Source organism: Vespa crabro, chromosome 13 (assembly GCF_910589235.1).
Source record: "Vespa crabro chromosome 13, iyVesCrab1.2, whole genome shotgun sequence".
Classification (NCBI taxonomy): domain Eukaryota; kingdom Metazoa; phylum Arthropoda; class Insecta; order Hymenoptera; family Vespidae; genus Vespa; species Vespa crabro.
The window spans coordinates 596872-609536 of record NC_060967.1 but is presented as its reverse complement, the minus strand read 5'-3'; the positions used below and the strand labels follow the sequence as shown (position 1 = coordinate 609536).

The window sequence follows — 12665 nt, the reverse complement described above, 5'->3', positions numbered from 1 at the left end:
CTCTCCTTTCTCGTCTATACGAAGAACGGCGAAATTTTCTCTCTTTCGTTGCTCCTTCGTTCATTTCCGATGATAAATTTTCAGGGCACACGTAAGTACCACCCAGCTATACAAGTGTTTCTTTCTTTCTCTGTAACTGTGTTAGTGTCTATGTCTGTGTATTTGTGGTCGAACGAGATACGAGATGCATCCTGGCATCGTTACGTCGCACGTCGCCTCGTGCGAACGACACACCACGTAGTCGATCCACGGCATTATGTATCGCAAACAGGAAGTGGAAAAGATAAGCAAAGTCGTAGTCATTAATAACCTCCCCCTCCGTTACCTCTACCAACCTCCACTTTTTTCTATGCTCGAGTTGTACTCTCTTTCTACCCACACTTTTTCTTTCTCTCTCTTTCTCTTTCTTCCTTTCTCTCTGTTTCTCTTTCTTTCTCTCTCTCTCTCGCTCAATCGATCACATTAGTATATCTCTAATCGCTCGTTAATGTAATTTATTCTTGCAGAATTATTAATAAAACGATTCCTTTTACGATTACTTATCCATTTTTAATATTAATAATTTTCATCCCTATCTTTCTCTTTTGATACATATAATCCTTCAAAGTCACCCAATGTGTCCAATCTTCAAGAAAACTTATTGTACTTTCTTTAGGAACGTCAGCGAAATATTTTCTTCAACGTAATAACGAGCTCAATATATGACACGAATGGTCAACGACTTTACGTCGGGATGAAAAAGATGACAACAACAACAAAAAAATATATATATATATATATATACAAGTATATATGAGAACGTTTTAGCTTTGAGTAATAGAAACGATAAAAACGACGAAGCTTCGTAATAATGTATCTTTGTGTGTATGCTCCGTCTTTGTGTCTCTCTCTCTCTCTCTTTCTCTCTCTGTGTCTGTGTGTGTGTATATATCCACCATTACAAGAGAGCAATATAAAAATGCGAAAAGCCCAGCAGGTTCTTAGAAAAGGTAGATAAGCGTTTAAGTAGGTAGGATGATAAAATAAGCCATTAAACTTAAGAAGCCCCTAACACTTAGTTGTGACATTACAAGAAGAGGTAATGTAATCTAGCCTAATGTCGTCCAATGAAATGTAACGCAACTGTATTCCGCCTTATGTATTACAGCTCGTATAGCGTGGTTTTCCACCATTACGTGAGTCAACGTGCGAGAAAGAAAGAAAGAAAGAAAAAAAAAAGAAAAGAAAAGATATATAGAATATATCCATATAATAATATTATTAGAATAATATTCCTTAAATGTGAACTCTTTTACATTAGAATTAAATTTCAATATTAAATTTGTATATTAATCAATTCTTTAATAAGTTAGAGAAACTTTTCATTCAAAACTTTTCATTCAAAACTTCACTTTCGAATCTCGAAATATATATATATATATCCATACGAAATTATCTCGAATGTAAATCCATGCGATTTTGTGAGATCGTAATCGTGTTCGAAGCCATCTTCTCCTGTTCTCTCTTTCTCTCTCTCTCTCTCTCTCTCTCTCTCTATCTATCTATGGCAAATTACCGGAGAAATGGTTGCAAGGGGAACATGCCACCCTGAAATGCCTCTGTCTCGTGCATACGTTACGAGTCGTCCTTTTAAAGAGAAATATATATATATATATATATGTATAGAGAGAGAGAGAAAGAGGGCAGTCAGTAGCAAGAAAGTGACAGTGAAAGAGAAAGAGATAGATAGATAGATAGATAGATAGATAGATAGATAGATATAGATAGATAGAAAGAGAGAGTAAGAGAGAGAAAGGGAGAGAAAGAGAGAGAAGATTTGTCTTTGATAATCAACGGATGTCCCATCTATCTTGGTCAAAGGGGTCAACACTTTTCCGTGAACGACAGCACCGGTCGCAGTACGGCTAAATGCATTATTCATGAACTCGGCCTGGTAAGTGTTGTCCGAAATTCAATTCAGTAGTGTGCCCTCCCCCACGTAGAGAGAGTGAGAGTGAGAGAGAGAGAGAGAGAGAGAGACGGACCGTGTACGTGATTTGCCTCCCGCTGGACGAGCCAGAGAACGAAGTGAAGCCAAGAGAGATGAAGAAGAGGCTACCAAGAGATAGCCCCACGCTTAGAACTTTGTCTAGACCATGTATAATACGTATGTGTGTGTGTGTGTGTACACGTGTGTATCTGTATCAGTGCATGATGTTACTTCTCTGTCAACTTCAACCTTTAATCCAACTATCGAACAATAGGATTTACGTACATAATCAAACGTTACATTATATATAAATATATATGTTAGATACGATACATTTATTTTTAAATATAAAAATCGAACGATTGATAAATAATAAAGTCACGATGAGATATATGCCACGTAATAATACGTATAAAATTTAATTAATGTTATTTCAATGAAATTGGAAATAATTTGACTGTACGTTTATGGCGTTATAAAGAAAACTAAAATGGGTAATGGGTGTGTCTTTTGGTATTATTATAATTTTATGTAATTCTCCTAATGGAGATTAGACCTCGGTAAAGGTGACCGTAGAATAATATTAAAGAAAAGAAAAACTTTTTCTCTTTTTTATTCTTTTTTTCTTTCTTTCTCACTCAGTCTTGCGGACGAAACGCGAATTTAAACCATAATCCACCTTAATATGCGCCCAGGATTATTTTTCACGGCTCGCATCCCTGTCAGACTGGCCATTAGAAAGCGGTCCTCCTCTTTTTCTCATTCTCTAACGGTTTCAAGTCTCCAACCAGAGAGCCAAACGAGCTCCTTGAAAAATGCACGGTACGCCGAAATTTTAAGATAATTCTCACGTTGTCTCTCCTTTCTCTCTCCCTCTCTCTCCCGATATCGTAGCATCCAACTACGGCTAATCCGATTCTCTACCCACCGCGAAGATATCCTCCTTTTTATTGTTATTACACTCGCCAAGCGTATTTTTCGTCGTTGAAAGAACGATTAGAGAGAGCGAGAGAACTAACTCGCAAACTACTAGATTTTCCTTGGTTAAGAGTACTTGGAAAAAAAAAATTTTTATTCTTCTATCGTTCTAACCGTTTTATGCAAAATTTATGCTAATTAAATCGTTCCCTGAAAGGCTTGCTCCTTTTTAATACGTTGATTGTCGAGAAAATTTTATATATTACGTCGACGTCTGCTGGTTCTGACGTCATAAAGAATAAAAAGAAAAAGTAGAAGGGTCGGCCAATAAGTAAATTAATGTACGGAGTCTTCTTTTTCTTCTTTTTTCCTTCTTTTCTTTTTTTTTTTTTCCTTCTTTTTTGATACCGGCTGAGTCAAGAATCTAATAATTGGACGATTTGAGAGAAATCGATTAGTCTTTTACGAGACCACTATTTAGGCTAATTTCTTTTCCTTCTCTCTCTCTCTCTCTCTCTCTCTTTTTTTCTTCTTTTTCCCCTTCACTTTCTCCTATTCCCCCTTTATCTTCCATTTTCCAACGTAAAACGAGTCTAGGAATTTTTTTTGCGATCTGAAAAAATAAAAAAGAAATAGAAAAAGAAAGAAAGAAAAAAAAAAGAAAAGAAAAAATGTATAGATTGTTTATTGACCAATTTGATATATACTGTAAAATTAAAATGATTAAATCCATGTTGGCCAATTGGAGTTTTTGGATATTCAATTTATATATATATATATATGGTGGAAACCTTATTCCAACGATGAGTGGAGTGGAGTGAGAAGAGAGATCTTTCGGCACGAAATTCGATAACACGGAATTTCGACGATTTTGCGGTCACCAATTAATTGTGACTCGATTTGAATTTATCGATCCATTGATATCGCATTACGCGATATCCGATAAGATTTTACATTTTATTTTTATATTTTATTTTCATACTTTATTTTAATATTATACATATATATTATTGGTTGATTATTACAACACTCCACGTTAATTAGATATTTTTTACACTCATCTCGGGTAAGTAACAAAAAAAAAATATAAGCCCATGAAACATTGGATCCGCTTATTTTGTTTCTTTCTTTTTTTTTCTTTTTTTTTCTTTTTTTTTTTTTTAAATCACCCTCTATATATTTTTTCTTTCGAAGTAATATATCAGCGTGTCATTTAATTTACGTACGTCGTAACCACGTCCGATGGTGATTGTAAAAGTCATTCTATGGTGATCTGTACGATAGTGATTAACATTTGTTTCTTTATTTTAACGTTCGTGCTTAATGACGTATGCAAAAAGTTGTCCGAGGCATAAAATTCGATTATGTATGTACCGTACAAATTTTCCCTGTCCAAATATACGTGCACAAAGCAAGCTTGTGTATTTTCTCTCTCTCTCTCTCTCTATCTCTCTCTTTTACGGACAGAAAATTATCGCGAAAATTCAACGAGAAATCGCTAGCGTTAGCGTACTGCGACGTGTAATAGATTAAGTTACGTGATAAAGGATTTAAATCGCTTTGTAGCTTGATTTTACGTAAACGTTAAGTAGCGTTCTCCCTTGACAAGAATGACGACAAATCAATGGCAATTATTGAGAATAATAACACAAATTGGGGGTGGAGGGTGGTATTGCGTAAGTAGATTTTTCCTGAAAGGAGAAGGAGAAGAGGAAGAGAGGAAAGGAGATGGTGTTAAAGCTTAACATTACTTTCTTGAGAAATTTAATTTATTAAAGTGGGAGTGGTCGTGGATTTGGGAGATGGTTGATGGGGAGGAAGAAGGAGGTTGATTATAACACTTCGGTCTAATCGACGTTCCTTATCGTTATCATGATCATGACTGTGATCGTGATCGATACGAGAAGATATATATATATATATATATATATATATATATATAGCGTTATATCGGATTACTGACGCGTTGTGGCTAATTAACGAGACAATGACGTGAACGCGTTATTAGTAACTCGATATGTTTAAAGTGTCTTTATTTAATTTAATTGACGTTTTGCATTAAAGAATAGGATATGCCGTCTAATTAGAATAACGTATATAGAGATAAAATCGATTTACCCGTGATGAACATGATAAATGGATATTCTATCAATACACATACACGCACAAACACACATATATATATATATATATATATATATATATATATATATACATAATCAAATAAATACTTATCAAATGAAGAGGAGGAAATGAGAACGTTGAAACATTTAATCAATGAAGATAAAGGTGTTATTTAACTAACAAATCGCGTGAGAGTTGATAAAAATCTCCATATATACATACAAACATATATATGGTATAGATACGATATAGATAATATATGTATAAAAAGAGAATATATATAAATACATACGGCTCTATGGGAAGTATAATAAGTACATACATCCATGGTTAGAAGGCACTAGCTTAATACAGAAAGAGTAAAAAAGGAGAGACAAAGAGGGAGAGAGAGAGAGAGAGAGAGAGAGAGAGAGAGAGAGAGAGAGAGAAGTAGGGGTAAGGGGTGAGATGGTCCCCGGGCAACGAAAAGAGGATGAGTGTAAGCGATGTCCGGTAGAAGGTTTGTCGGTGAGAGAGAGGTAGTGGCCATGTTTAATAAATACATGACTGGTGCTCGGTTGCATAGTTTACACAGTCGAACGATTTACTATCGTCCATGGATGCGTGAGCGTTTCCACGGGCCGTTGCGTGGCCCTGGGATTATCCCGAAATGTCGATGCCGAGAGGCCGTACTACCTACCAACCAACCAACCAACCAACCAACGAACCCAACCCAACCTAACTCAACTCAACCCAACCCAACTCAACCACGCCATTCCCAATTTATCCGTTTTCCCACTTTCGAAAACCACCGGACCTATGGCTATCCCCACCTCTTTCCGTTGGTTTTGCGATCGCACCGTATCCGTTCTCTCTCTCTCTCTCTCTCTCTCTCTCTCTCTCTCTCTTTCTGTCTTTATCTCTCGTTTTATGTTATGTGTATATATATGTATACACTTGTATACTCGTCTCTGTCTCTCTTTCTCTCTTTTTATCTCTCTCTTTCTCTCTATCTCTCTTTGAAGAGTTTCTGTTCTAATGGACCACGATGGACAAGCTGTAAAGGATGACGTATCCCTCTCTTTCTCTCTCTCTCTCTCTCTTCTCTCTTTCCTGTCTATTCGAGATAGGACAACATCAATATGTCCGATCAAAATCGATATTTCGATGAACGTAAACGTCAAATTTAATCGACAATCGTTTGGATTCTTTTAAATTTGTACATACATACATGTCTACGTTTGATCTATGGCATTAAAGATACGTTTAATATAGATTTTACAATTTTTGATTTTATTTTATTTTATTTAAATTCAAATATCCAAAAATTCATTACGATTATCTATAATATTTAAAATTTCTTTATTTATCTTCAACGATTATATGGTTTACATAGATACACGGGATACGATATATAGAGAACGTAGGTTGTACGTGTGTTATAAAAAGCACGTGTATGTAGTTTATAGTTGTGAATGGAGGAAGATAAGAGAGAGAGATAGAGAGAGGTGTATTATCAGGAGGGAGAATCGCTAAGAGAATCACGCTTTTTCCGGTCTTTGAGAGTAGTACCGCAAAGGCACGTATCACTTTTGTGTATGGCCTTGCGATTTATATATACGTGTATATACATATGTATATATATACTTCTATGTACATATGTGCGAAGACGAGTGCTTAGATAGAGTGCCTAGAGAGCTCGATGGATGAGAAAGAGAGAGAGAGAGAGAGAGTATAGTCGTTGGTGTTATACGGATACTGTATGCTCGTACATAGATCCTAGGATAACAAGCGTGGTCCCTCTAAAAGCTGGGATTAAAGGACTCCAACAATCCGCATTTCGTGTAATCTCGCATGAATCTTCATCGCTTACAGACGACGAATAGTACGAGAACGACGATGTCGGATCTTCTTTCTCTACTCTCTCTATTCTCTTTCTTTCTCTCTTTATCTATCTATCTATCTATTTCTCTTTTTATTTATCGCCCTTTCTCTCTCCTTCTCTCACGTGCGCGCACGTGTCTTTTCTAAATCCATTGAACAAGTTATAATTCAAGATTCAACGGGGAATCTACGATATTTTTTTCCCCAAATCAACGAGTATTTGATGGGAGAAGGTTGGAGTTGGAAGGAGATGAAGAGAGAATGTGAGTTAGGAGCGATAGAGGAAATTTTGAAATTTTTTTCTCGTCTCCCCTCTTCGCATCCCTCCCTGTTCTCCCTTTAAAAATTGTTTTTTAAACTTCGCAGAGTGTGTTTTTATTGTTTTTTCTTTGCTTTTCTTTCTTCTTCCTTTTATCCTCCCGCTTCTTTTTTCCTTTTTCTCTCTCTCTCTCTCTCTCTATTTTTTTTTTCTTGACCTTAAAGAAAATGTAGGAGTTTCGGATAAGCAGATAAGATAAGAGGTGGTCGAGATTCGCGCGAAAACGTCAGCTGTTTAGAGCGGGGAAACGAAATCACGTTGAGGTTATCGTCGAAAGAGTTGCCTGAGGCAGGTAGAAGGTATCTAAGGGAATGAGAGTGGAAAAGGCTCTGTGGATCTCTCTCTCTCTCTCTCTCTCTTTTTGTATATACGTGCGAGCGTGTCGGAGAAAAGAGAAAGAAGTATGGTAAGGATAAAGTAAAGAGAAAGAAGAAGGGGATGAAGATAACGTAGATCAGAGAATAAAATCCTTAGGCGTTGATAAGTCTAGAAGAGTGAGAGGAGAGCGAGGGTGCGAGATAGAGGGGGAGGGCAGATAGGAGGATGAATAAAAAAAAAAAAAAAAAGAAGAAGAAAGAAACTAAAAAGTTCTCCTCGAAATTAATTCGTTCGACGATATTATTAAACAATTAACGAGAACTCGATCATTAAAACGCGAATATTCTCGTCTCACGAAATCTTTCCATTAAGACATTATCGTATGGAAATCGAAAAAGGGATTTATCCATTGAATCGAAAGTCCTAATAAAGAGAGAGAGAGAGAGAGAAATATCAAGCGATAATACTAACAATAATCATTGATCTGGATGACACTACGTCAATGGTTTTAATGGATTATAAGGTAAAATTCTTTCCTATCTTCTCTCCTCACCTTTCTCCCTCCTTCCACACTCCCACCATCACCACCACTCAACTCTCACCCCTCATCCCAACGATAAAGATTTAAAACGATTCTCTCTGTTAGGATTTATTATCTATCTAGATCGTTAACGAAGAAGAGTTTACGTTATTTCGTAGTACGGCTCTCGAAAAGTTTTTAATTGAACCGAGAATCTTGAAGAACGAGGAAACTTTTCTGAAAGATTCAATCTCTCTCTCTCTCTCTCTCTCTCTCTCTCTCTCTCTCTCTCTCTCTCTGTCTATCTATATATTTCATTTTCTCTCTCATTTTCTCTCAATTCTTTGAAAAGGAAACGAGAGGAGATCTTGCTATTACTGTCATTGGACGAAGATACGCGGGTGTAATTACATAATTAAAGGTGCAATGTGCGTATACGTGTAATGTGTGCGTATAATGTGTGCGTGTGTGAAAACGAGCGTTTCCTTGGAGAGCGTGTAATTACATATCTCGCTTGGAAAGTTTATATCATCGTGACAGAAGTGATAGAACATAGAAGCCTTCGCGAGCTTTCACCTCCAACACGATCTTCTCGTAATCTCGAGAGAGAAACAGGAAGAGGGAAAGATATATATATATATATATATATATATATATATATATAGAGAGAGAGAGAGAGAGAGATAGGTAGAGAGATAGGTAGATAGATAGATAGAGAGAGAAAGAGAAAAAAAACATGGTGGTCTCGGTTAAGTTGACTCATAACTAATATATATATTATAGGACACATAAAGTGTGTTCGAAAGAAAAATATAAAGAAAGAAAAAAAAATTAAAAAGAAAAAAATAATAAACCCCATTATATATATATTTTGTATGATACATAGGATACGCTGTATAAAGTTTTTATACAGCGTATCCTATCGTCGTAGGGTCGTAGGGTCAAATGTTTCTGAGATAACATATAAATTCACTCATAATACATATTGTAGTACATATACAGATGTTCGAAAGAAGGAGATTATTTTTTTTCTTTTAGTACTCTGTATACAAACATACATACGTAAGTACGTATTCATTGTTTGTTTTTTTTTTTCTTTCTTTCATCCATTTTTACCTTTCGTTCCTTCTTCTTTTTCTTTTTCCTTTACCTACATATAAATTTACGAAATTGAAAATTTATAGATTCTTACGAAATACGAATATTTTAGTTTCATTAGAAGGCGTTACAAATTTATTATATATTTAAATATATATGTATATATGTATGTACATGCATGCATAAATATATATAACGTTGAATTCACGTGTAAAATTGTGTACAGGGACAACATGACTGTAACAAACATTATACACGAAATTATCTTTGGCGGTTTAGAGGTTTGTATGTACGATGGGGTTGGGGGAGGGGGTAGGGCTTGACGGCGAACGCGAATATGCCGTTCGATAATATTATATCGTTCTAACCGGCTAAAGGATGTTTCAACCGGTGTGTTAGTAATTACGTTTCGCCGCGGTCGTTTCGTTGATGACTTTAGGCAGAAACGACGCGTACGAGAATTAATTAATCGCGTTGATCCTACTAACTTCAATTAGTGAGCGCGAGCGCACTCCCGTTCGCTCGTTCGCGGAAATAACGCGTTTTTTTTTTTAACGTACATACGTTTGCATTTCGATTAATTTGTTTTCATTTTCTTTTTTTGTTCTTTTTTCCTCTTCTCTTTTTTTGTTTTTTTTTTTTTTCTATTTCTTTTTGTTTTTTTCTTTATTTTCATTTTTTTTTTCGACGGCTTCACTCCGACAATGATAATTATTTTTATACTTGACGTAAAATTTAGATACGCAATTTTATCGATAAATTTGTTTTTTATATAGAATGTATTTCTCTTTTGTCTTTGTTTACTTTTTCTAATCGGATTTTATTTCTACGATAATAATTATTTATTAATAATAATAATAATAAAATTTAGATTTTCAATCATATCGATCGATTTATTTTCATTTATATATACATACGAGAAAAGTTTCTTTTATATATACATACGAGAGATAGAAAGGAAGTAGTAAATATACTTATGTATTGTAGAACGAGACAAAGGTAGTAATGCGAATGAAAAATTCTAAATCCCCTTCTTGAAGTATATAGGCGTGACTGAGACCGTCTGATTCGAGATAAGGACGACCTTTAAACGTACTTAGCATACGCTTGCGCTTAGAACTTCGCCCTTTGCAAACTTTACTCGTAGAAAGTGCCACCTTAATAGTTCTCACTAAGACCAGAGATTTCTAAACTAATTCTATCCCATTATTCAAGTTTCTAATATTTTTATCAAGACTTTCTCATATCTGAATATTCAAAGGTTCGATATCGTTCAATTAATGTTTTAATTATCGATCAAGAAAAGAAGATACAGAAAGAAAAAAAAAAAGAAAAGAAAAGCAACAAAAAAACTAACAAAAGAAAAACCAAAGGAGAAAATCAAACGAGAGAAATTTCTGTCAAAGTTCGAACGTACTACGGAGAATTGGATTAACCCTTGGAGAACTTAGTCTACGATGCACTCGTGCATATATGCACTGCTATGTATACGTGATTACCTATATAGAGCCTCTCTCTCTCTCTTTGTCTATATATATATATATATATATATACGTATATATCTTTCTCTCTCCTTCTCTTCTACTATGATTCGCTTTATATGCACTAACTTGGTCGTAAATTGAACAGCAGCATGGCAAAGGATAACGCAGTGTTGATTCCTCGTGGGAGTCTGTGCATAGCGTGCTCTATGAGTACTACACACATGAGCATACATACATACAAACATACATGCATACATACATATGTACATACATACATATATACATACATACATATATACATAGGCGTATGTTTGCGTTTGCATATTTGTGTGTTTACATAAATATAGATACTATAGGAACATTCTAGTTACACGTAAGGATACTACAAGCTTATGTCAGCAGTATTTATTATAATAACTCGCATGGGGTTGCTCTTAACCTTCTTCATGAACCCATCGTCCATGTATTTACTTTTCTTTTTTTCTCTCTCTCTTTTTTCTTTCCCTTTTTTTTTTTTATTTTTTTTATAATCCTAAGAGTACCGAACAAATGTTGAGTTAAGTCATGCCACGATAAAAATCTACAACGTCGAGAGTTCACCAGATTTGTTCATTCACAAGGATTGTGGGTAGGTGATAAGGGTGGGGATGGGGATGTTACTAGAACAGCAGAGCGGGGTTGAGAGGAATTGGTGGGACAGGATAGTGGGGTGAGGAGATAGGTAATCAAGTTCTAGAAACGCTTCTTCCTCTCTTCATTAAAAAGCCAAAGGCAACAGGATATAATCGAATTAAGAGATTGAAGCCTGGTTTTGGACATCCTTTTAACGTGAACGACGACGACGACGACGACGACGACGACGACAGCCATTTTATCTGTCACGTCTAAACCTTTATAATAAGAGGAATTGTGAAACTTCGTTTGTGCTCCAGCAAAAACAGCAAAGAAATGGCAACAACAACAACAACAACAGTAGTAATAGTAGTAGTAAAGTAACTAATTACATATAATTTGCTAGACGAAAAAAAAATATACTTCCGTGAAAATTCATCAAAATCAAGATAGGACCGGTGATTTAGAGAAGGAGAAGGAGGAGAGGATCAGGATGATAATGAAAATGAGAAATTGAGGAATAAGTGGGAAGAGAAGAAGATGATGATGATACGAGAGATTAAGTTTTCCGTTCAAATCCGTAAATTAATCTCGTTTATCGTTAAATCATTTCAACTTTCTATTTATAAGCGTCTAGATGGAGTAGGACGATCAACGACGTTAATGAACTCTTTCGAGAAGGTGGTCTTCCTTATTTGCCTTCGAGCTATGAAACAAAATTGTTAGAGGAAGATAGAAAGACTACAGAAAGAAAGAGAGTAAGAGATAGTGAGTGTGTTTGTGTGTATATCTCGAAGAGAGAAAGAAAAAGAGAGAAAAATAGAGAGAGAGAGAGAGAGAGACATAGAGAGAGAGAGAGAGAGAGACATAGAGAGAGAGAGAGAGAGAGTTAGTAAGCGTATACGTGTAAGTGTCTGTGTGTATGAAAGAGAAAGAGAGAGATAGACATTCGTTTTCACGAGAAAGTTAGTTCGCGACGTTCTAAAGTCGGTTGTAGGCGGTAGGCTACCTCCCCTACGTCTAACAAATTCTAATCTAATATAGCGTGGGCGCCTCGGCTAATGCGTGAACGAGGAGGAACCTCAAGGAACCTCGAGTACTACCAGGAAGAGAGATAGAGTGATTCAAGAATATTAACCTGTCTCTCTCTCTCTCACTCTCTCTCTTTCTTTATCTATCTTTCTCTTTTCCTCTATCTCCTTTCGACTGTTACTTCGAAGAGTCTTCTTCGGGTAGCCGAAAAAGGAAAAGACGACGAGTAGGAGAGAAGGAAGATGCGAATGGGGAGACGACGAACTTTAATATTAGCACTCTGCAAGTCAAACTCGGCAATGCAAAATTAAAACTTCTTTGCACGGTCGTGAGCGCGTGTTCGAGTGGTTCGAGTCGTTTTAGCTTTTTCAAGCTGACGAACACAGAATGAGAGAGAGAGAGAGAGAG

General features: G+C 35.8%; 1 protein-coding gene across 3 annotated transcripts in view; it reads right to left on the bottom strand.

Annotated features, from left to right (window-relative positions):
* LOC124428632 (tyrosine-protein kinase transmembrane receptor Ror) overlaps window positions 1–12665 on the bottom strand; it is a 185921-nt gene that overhangs the window by 8293 nt on the left and 164963 nt on the right. The window lies entirely within an intron of this gene.